Below are 8821 nucleotides of genomic sequence, written 5' to 3' on the forward strand. Positions count from 1 at the left end.
TTTCGCTAAATTCAACCATTAGTTAGTAATTAACGAAAAATGTAAAAAAAAAATTTTTTTCTGAGACTTTCTGTCAAAAATCATGTTTCTACAAAATACCTTGCATATTCTAATAAATATTTAAATGCAGAAAAATAGTGCCATTAATCACCTTTGATTTGATGTATAAAAGATACAGATTTAATTTACAAAAATACATAGAGGCTTAAATTTAAAGCTGCCTTCGTTGAAATTCACCGTTGTGCATACAGTACTAAAAGCTTCAGGTTGGAGTGCATAGAGTACTAAAAGATGTGTGCAGTTAGGCTGCATACAGTACTAAAAGATGTTGTAGAGTACAAATATGCTATTTTTAGTTTATTTTAGCAATTGTACAATTATAATAATAGTATTGAACATGATAGTATCCATGAGTTTGTGGGTATTCGATAGTACCTACTAGGATAAAATTTGTTTAGATACCATATGTGCAACACACCTCAATGATGAAAATTAAGTATTTAAGTGTACTAGGTATATGACGAACATGTGTCGAGACTGTCAAGATAGAACCATTAACCTTTTGACCGCCACGGACGGTCACGGTGGTCACCGTAAATTCTTGCCAAGGACGCCAACGATACGGACGCCAAATGCAATGAAATTGGGACTCCGTAATGCCTAATTTCGCTCATATATTCGCGAATTCGCAATGCAATTCTGTTTCGATTGTGCTTGGGAGACGGAATACTCCGTCATCATCTCGCGTTTAAGGGTTAAGATCGTATTCCGGATTGAAAATCGTTCCGCATTCAAGGACTCTCAGATTTGAAAAAAAAAACCTACGCACGAGCGGGTTAGTGAAGAGCACCCCCAGAATTCGGGCAAACTTTAGAAATGTTCTTTAGTACAGCATTAATAGATATTCTTTACCTATATTTTACCGATTACTAAACAATGAAGCCGTGAAATACCGGTTGGACAAACTTTGAGACATTTATCACCGCTTAAAGTAGAGCCAAATATTATTAACATGTATTGAGAAGTTTAAATCGATGATTGTTGGTCATTACCGAACGAAAAATGTTAGACGTTAATAACAGACGTTTTAATTACCTATTCACGTGAGTTGAATTTTCATAACAGGTGTACCAAAATGCGAATGTTTCTATGCAACCTGCTATTAAATCAGAAGAAAAGTTTGCACCCGTATCGACGAATCTCAATTATTAGAGAGGAACTCCGGGGTTATGCAATTTGGCCAAGTTTTTAAACAGGAAAGCATTTATAAAAGCCTTAATAGGGATGATAGATTATAAATGTATGCCTCAATTATCTTCGATATGCGGATAACATCGTCATCTTCAAAGAAGCACATGTTCCCCGTCAGATGCTGGAGGAACTGTATGCCGTCGGTGAGTGTTGGGTTAAAGTAGTTAAACATATGTACAAATTGAAAGTTACGGCAAGGACAGGCTTATCCAAAGCTCCATATATCAGTAAGCCTAGCACATGATTGAAGCGAGAGTATGTCGCCGCGAGATAGATGACACGTCTTCTTCTAACTGTATTAATGACATAAGGACGGGTAGTCTATCTCGCGGCGACATACTCTCGCGGCAATCATGTGCTAACCCTGCAGCCTTTATAACAAGATTAACAAGTAACAGAGGACAAGTTATCCGGAACAACCAATAAAGCTTGGGTTAAGGAATCCCATAAACGACTAACAGAGGTAAGTCATAATAACAAAATCATCCTTCAATGGACCAAAGGACACAGTGGATCTCGAGGTGATGATGTGGTCTACGAGCTGGCAGCTGGGGTCGACTGCCGATTCTCCTGATGCCCCTCAACAAGGTATGCTCAATAGGAAACTACACACAGCACACTGGCAAAACCAGATCAAATGCTGCTTTCAAACAAGCCAAGCCTAGCATCAATGGAAAACTCACAAAGACGCTGCTTCAACTAGGGAAAGTCCGCATGAGAATGGTAACCATCAATGTCAGAACAGGTCGTAGACTATTTAACAAACATATTTTCGTAACAGATGCTATGAACATTCCCCTGTGACGAGGGTGCCTCTCACCTGGTGATGGAGTGAGTGGCTCCATACAGGAAAAAACATCTCGGATCCCCGAGAGACCTCTCCAAAGTTCTCCTACTCAACATTAAAGGTCTAATAGGATTTCTCGAGGAGATAAGCGGGCAGGACTAGCTAAATCCCCCACATCACGCAAAATAGGCACAAAACGTCGAGTTGTGGCGAACCATACACAATACAGAGACTTGGGTCGGCCTCGCTGCCGGCGGAGATCACAGGGAGGACTTGGATGCCTTTTCTAGGCTAAAGGACGTATTAAGGGCCAGAATACCAGTCACTGAAGACCAACATGTTTGATCAGTGTGTAACTGGGTACTTCTCACCGTGACATAAGCTTGCGAGACGTGGACACTAACAATGTACTAAATGAAGAGGCTAAAAGTTGCATATAGAGCACAACACGTTCGGTATGTCTTTCTACGATGGAAGCGAAACGAGATGATGCTGATGCGGCGACGGGTCAGAGTTATAGAGATCGGATTGCTACTCTAAAATGGGCTTCGGCCGGGCCAGGGCACGCAAGTCGTGATTGGAGGTGGAATATGCGTGTATTGTTTTGGAAGCATAGCCCAGAAACAAGACCTGCCATTAAAGTTCGAAAAATTAGGAGAAAATTAATCTGTTACCTGTGATTGTCTTGAAGGCTTGATATTAGTGATATTGGCTCTACAATCTACATTAGCGGTAATAAGTAATATATTTCTGTGCGTAGGTGAATTAAGGTTTATTCGGTAGGTACCTATATCACGTTGTTTATTAGTAGTCGGATACTTCATAGATATGCCTTATTAATGCATTATATATATTTTATATTTTTCTTTTGGGGTGTGTTCTTCACCTTTTGTATGCAAGGATTATTTTAACTAAATATAAGTTTTCTCGAACACGGATCAGAGATCGCTTAACCTTTTAAACGCCAAATAGTGAAAAAGAATATGTCGTGCCCCGGACACCAGACAGACGTGAATCGCGATTATTTGAGCAAAATTAGGCGTTAAGAAGGCCCGCATGGGTCCCAAATGTAATTGGCAAAACTGATGGCCATGGTTAGCGTCCTTAGGAAGCATTTCCAACGACGGCCATATCCCACCATGGTGGTCAAAAGAATAATGTGATGAGATAGGAACTCAACAATGTCTAGTTTATTTATTTTGTATTATCTCGGTTGGTTGGCGTTGCATAACTAAAGAAATTTTATACATATAATCAAATATCTAAAACTGTACTTTACGTCCTATGAGTCCTATGACGTATTTTATTATATTCTGAAAGCTAATGGATTTCGGATACTATCATGTTCAGTTCTTTTCTTAATAAAATTGTAAGTACAATTGCAGAAATATCATATAAATATATATAATCATGTCTTTATTAGTGTTCTTTACATATCCCGCACCTTTTTTGGTCTTCTCTGTTTGGCCTAAAGGTTGACTGGTAGAGAATGCAATGTAGCATGAAGTCCGCCTTTTGTAACTGTATATTTTTACTGTGCAATAAAGTTTCAATAAATAAATAAATATACTAAAAACAGCATATTAGTAATCTACAACTTCGACCTGAAGCTTTTAGTACTGTATGCACAACGGTGAATTTCAACGAAGACAGAATTAAAATTAAGCCTCTATGTGTTTTTGTAAATTAAGTCTGTATCTTTTAACATTATCCGATCCGATATTGGATGTCGGACCGATATCCCATACACTACAGGCGCCATCTTGGATTTTTTCCATTGAAATCCTTCCGACATCCGATATCGGATCGGATAATGTGAAAACCGGTCCACTATGTCGCGGTCTAGTTTTTCAAAATTTTAATTTTAACTGCTAGTTCTTCTTATTAGGTAAGTATCACATATTTCGACGTTCTTCGCGCAACTTGTTTAGAAGCGGTTGTAGTGGCGACATCTATCCTAAACTTTCGCAGTGTGGAGACGAAAACAGAGGTATGTATAGTGTATAACTCAGCTTTCAGACAAAAAAAAACTAAATCTAAATCGGTCCAACCTTTCGGGAGCTACGATGCCACAGACAGACACATACACAGACGGACAGACAGACTAACAGACAGACAGACACGTCAAACTTATAACACCCCGTCGTTTTTGCGTCGGGGGTTAAAAATAGGTAACTAATGGTATGTAAGTATGTAGGTAATCAATTTTACTTTATTTATATTATTCATATTTCCGTACCACTACAGATCTGAGAGTTTTTCGGAATGCTCATACTCGTAAATAATATAGCGGCAATAAATAATATTTCGTCTTCCGCCGCTTTGCCAAACCGCGGTAATGAATCATGTTTTATGTAGATTTTACATCAGACTAATACAAAGTCTACTCTCAATTGTTTTCAGATGTCCAGGATCTCTGATCTTATTGGTCGATTTACAATTACATCTACACATTTATGAAAATAAATAATAAATGGTACAATAAGCAAGCCATCGTGATTTATGTTACTCTCGTTATCAATATTCAACTTCCTCCCCACATTGCTTAATGTATTTTTCATCACATTTGCTGTTTAAAGGTATCATTACGTCTACGTGTAGGTACTGAAGCATAATGTACTATTTTATTCCCAAGGGAATAATGGATTTAGTTTTAAAAATGAATACAAGCCGTACAATACTTCAGGCAAAGAATGTTTCAATCTGCCAAGGATTTTTATTGCACAACCAAAATTTATCTATTAAGCTATAAAAGACATTATAAGGTATGAAAAATGCATTTTATTTATGTTTTACAATTATCTCAGTGTGTTTTGCATTTATTTCGTAAACTTAACTGAGATAAATTGTTATAATTTATAATCTGACAACATGCTCTCTACTCGCGCTTGACCGCGTGCGTACGCGAGGCACCCATCGTTGCCTAGCAACGGAGAGTACAACAGATCAAAATATTGAACTGAATGCAAGATAAGTGAAATTTTAGTTCAATCATATGATTTATCTGCTTTTTAGGGTTCCGTAGTCAACTAGGAACCCTTATAGTTTCGCCATGTCTGTCTGTCTGTCCGTCCGTCCGTCCGTCCGTCCGTCCGTCCGTCCGTCCGTCCGCGGATAATCTCAGTAACCGTTAGCACTAGAAAGCTGAAATTTGGTACCAATATGTACCAAGTGATTATCGGGCACTAAGTGATAATCGGGCATTATGAATAATGCCCATTGTGAGTGGGCAGTTAATGATAATAACTATTCAAATAATTAAATTGCCCGGGCATTATACATAATGCCCATCCTCTGTTGGGCAAAGTAATAATTACACATCGAATAGCTGAATTTTGCCCGGGCATTATATATAATGCCCATCCTCTGTTGGGCAAAGTAATAATAACACATTGAATAGCTGAATTTTGCCCGGGCATTATACATAATGCCCATCCTCTGTTGGGCAAAGTGATAATAACATATCGAATAGCTGAATTTTGCCCGGGCATTATACATAATGCCCATCCTCTGTTGGGCAAAGTAATAATAACACATCGAATCGCTGAATTTCGCCCGGGTATTATACATAATGCCCATCCTCTGTTGGGCAAAGTGATAATAATATAACATATCGAATAGCTGAATTTTGCCCGGGCATTATACATAATGCCCATCCTCTGTTGGGCAAAGTAATAATACCACACCGAATAGCTGAATTTTGCCCGGGCATTATACATAATGCCCATCCTCTGTTGGGCAAAGTGATAATAACATACCAAATAGCTGAATTTTGCCCGGGCATTACATTGTGCCCATCCTCTGTTAGGAAAAGTAATAATAATAACACACCAAATAACTGAATTTTGCCCAAGAATAGAGATTTTTTATTTTATTTACACAAAGAAAATTACACAGTATGAGAATCCATACTAATATTATAAATGGGAAAGTGTCATAACGTCGGCGGCCTGCTGAACGGATCACCGGAATCTGGCTACCGCAGTCTCACCTCTCGACAACCTTTCAGCCACTCATTAAGTGTTGCTCTGTTGTCGCACCGTGTGTACGGCCGTTTTGCAGGGCCCATTTAATGAGTTGGCAAGTCACCTCCTGTCTTTTACAATTGTGAGACTTATTGTCAGGTGCCCGATAGTTTCCAGTTCATCCAACTTATAAAACAGTAACCCATGACTTTAGCTCCCATCGTAGCACAAAAGTGCTGCACTGCAATAATCTTTGCACCTGGCGGGGACCATCTACGGTTGTATCACATCATATTGTGCGCTCGGGGTAGTATCCGCCACGTGTATCCCTTGCCTTTAGATTAAAATGTCTTAAAAGGTCTCTGTGCTGTTGGCTTTGGCCCCACGCATGCCTCCCAAAGGTCCACGCATGTCCACGATCCAGAGATATGCAAAAGACACACCGAATAGCTGAATTTTGCCCGGGCATTATACATAATGCCGATCCTCTGTTGGGCAAAGTGATAATAACATACCAAATAGCTCAATTTCGCCCGGGAATTATACATAATGCCCGTCCTCTGTTGGGCAGAGTAATAATAAAACATGTAGCAAAGCTAATAGATGGATTGGCGTAGCTTCAGCAGACTTTCGTGCCGATCTGTTCAAGAGACTGTATGCAGTTTCATATCAAACTACAAAGGACACCGTCGCGAGCCGCCTGCAGTGCCGTAGGACCTCTCGATGTCAAGGATGGCTAAGAACTTATAATCAATGATTTAGAGTTAAACGACAAGTCCGACATAGGCCGCAGATCAGAGCTCGCTTCGAGCCTTAGTGAGACATAGAGGATGTCGGGGGAGGGCGAAAGCCATAAGGCAGAGCTACCGGTAAGCGCTATCATAAAAGTGTACTTTTACGCATGGCAAAGATGGTGAAACGCCTAGTTTGTTTAGTAGGTATGACCAAGTGTGTGGATAAAATAGCACTTTAGGTGTCAAAAAGCAATTGTTAATAAACTTAGATGATGAACTAGCTCTGCAGAATGCGTACGTAAATGCATGCTGTTCCTTAAAATACATAAAAATCACTATATGTATGTCTTTCAGATTTGAGGAGTTCCCTCGATTTCTCCAGGATCCATCATCAGAACTGGGTTCTGATAAAAATGAGACCAATATGTATGCATATACATTCAATAAAAAAAAAATTCTAAATCGGTCCAGTAACGGCAGAGATATCGTGGAACAAACATAAAAAAAATACGGACGAATTGAGAACCACCTTCCTTGAGATTTAAGGGCGGCGGATAAAATGTATGCTTATTCAAGAAAGCGCAATTTACATTTTATTATTTTTTAGGAAACACCCAGTATACTTATTAAACTTATTATCAAATTGCCCAACAATCACGTAGCAGTATCATAATGCCCGGGCAATGTGGTAAAAAATGGCGTTCAGACAAACCTGTTAAACTTATTATCAAATTGCCCAATGATTACGTAGCAGTATCATAATGACCGGGCAATGTGATAAAAAATGGCGTTCATGCAAACTTGTTAAACTTATTATCAATTTGCCCAACGATCACGTAGCATTATCATAATGACCGGGCAATGTGATAAAAAATGGCGTCTAGACAATGATTAATCACTTTGCCCAATACAGCTAGGCATTATTCATAATGCCCGGGCATTATACATAATGCCCTTATTAATCACTTGGTCCAAAACATGTATATCAATCACGCCAACAAAGTGCAAAAATAAAAAATGGAAAAAAATGTTTTATTAGGGTACCCCCCCTACATGTAAAGTGGGGGCTGATATTTTTTTTCATTCCAACCCCAACGTATGATATATTGTTGGATAGGTATTTAAAAATGAATAAGGGTTTACTAAGATCGTTTTTTGAAAATATTAATATTTTCGGAAATAATCGCTCCTAAAGGAAAAAAAAGTGCGTCCCCCCCCCCTCTAACTTTTGAACTATATGTTTAAAAAATATGAAAAAAATTACAAAAGTAGAACTTTATAAAAACTTTCTAGGAAAATTGTTTTGAACTTGATAGGTTCAGTAGTTTTTGAGAAAAATACGGAAAACTACGGAACCCTACACTGAGCGTGGCCCGACACGCTCTTGGCCGGTTTTGTTTGAACATTGCATTTAATTTATACGCAGTATTTTCGAGTTTGTTTTCGTTCAAAAAGTGTTTGTTATCAAAAACAATGGATTTAATATGAATAATCTGATGTAAATCAAGATACACTACTGGTCGCAACGCCGCCGGTTGAAGGTTTATGCCTTATAACTGTTTCCTCTGTATTTTTCTCTCAAATGTGATGTAAAACATTGTGTGTAATTCGGGGAGTATGAATATTACTAACTCGAGTCTTTAAATCGCTCCGGCAAGCCGTCGCGATTTAACTTACTCTCGTTGAGTACCTAGTAATATTCAACTTCCTCCCCTTTGTGCACAATGTACTAATTTTTAACCACCGACGTAAAAACGACAGGGTGTTATAAGTTTGACGTGTCTGTCTGTCTGTCTGTTTGTCTGTCTGTCTGTGTGTGTGTCTGTCTGTGGCATCGTAGCTCCCGAACGGATGAACCGATTTAGATTTAGTTTTTTTTTGTCTGAAAGCTGAGTTAGTCGGGAGTGTTCTTAGCCATGTTTCATGAAAATCGGTCTACTATGTCGCGGTCGGGGGTTTTTTTCAAAATTTTAATTTTGTGGTTAGGTTATTATTACTGTTAGGCCCACTAGCACCAACCACTTAAGTCGGGGTTAGTGGACTGCAATCTGTCAAATTCTATATAAAATGGTGGGTTAACCCTC

Source organism: Leguminivora glycinivorella, chromosome 6, assembly GCF_023078275.1.
Source record: "Leguminivora glycinivorella isolate SPB_JAAS2020 chromosome 6, LegGlyc_1.1, whole genome shotgun sequence".
In the NCBI taxonomy this organism is placed as follows: domain Eukaryota; kingdom Metazoa; phylum Arthropoda; class Insecta; order Lepidoptera; family Tortricidae; genus Leguminivora; species Leguminivora glycinivorella.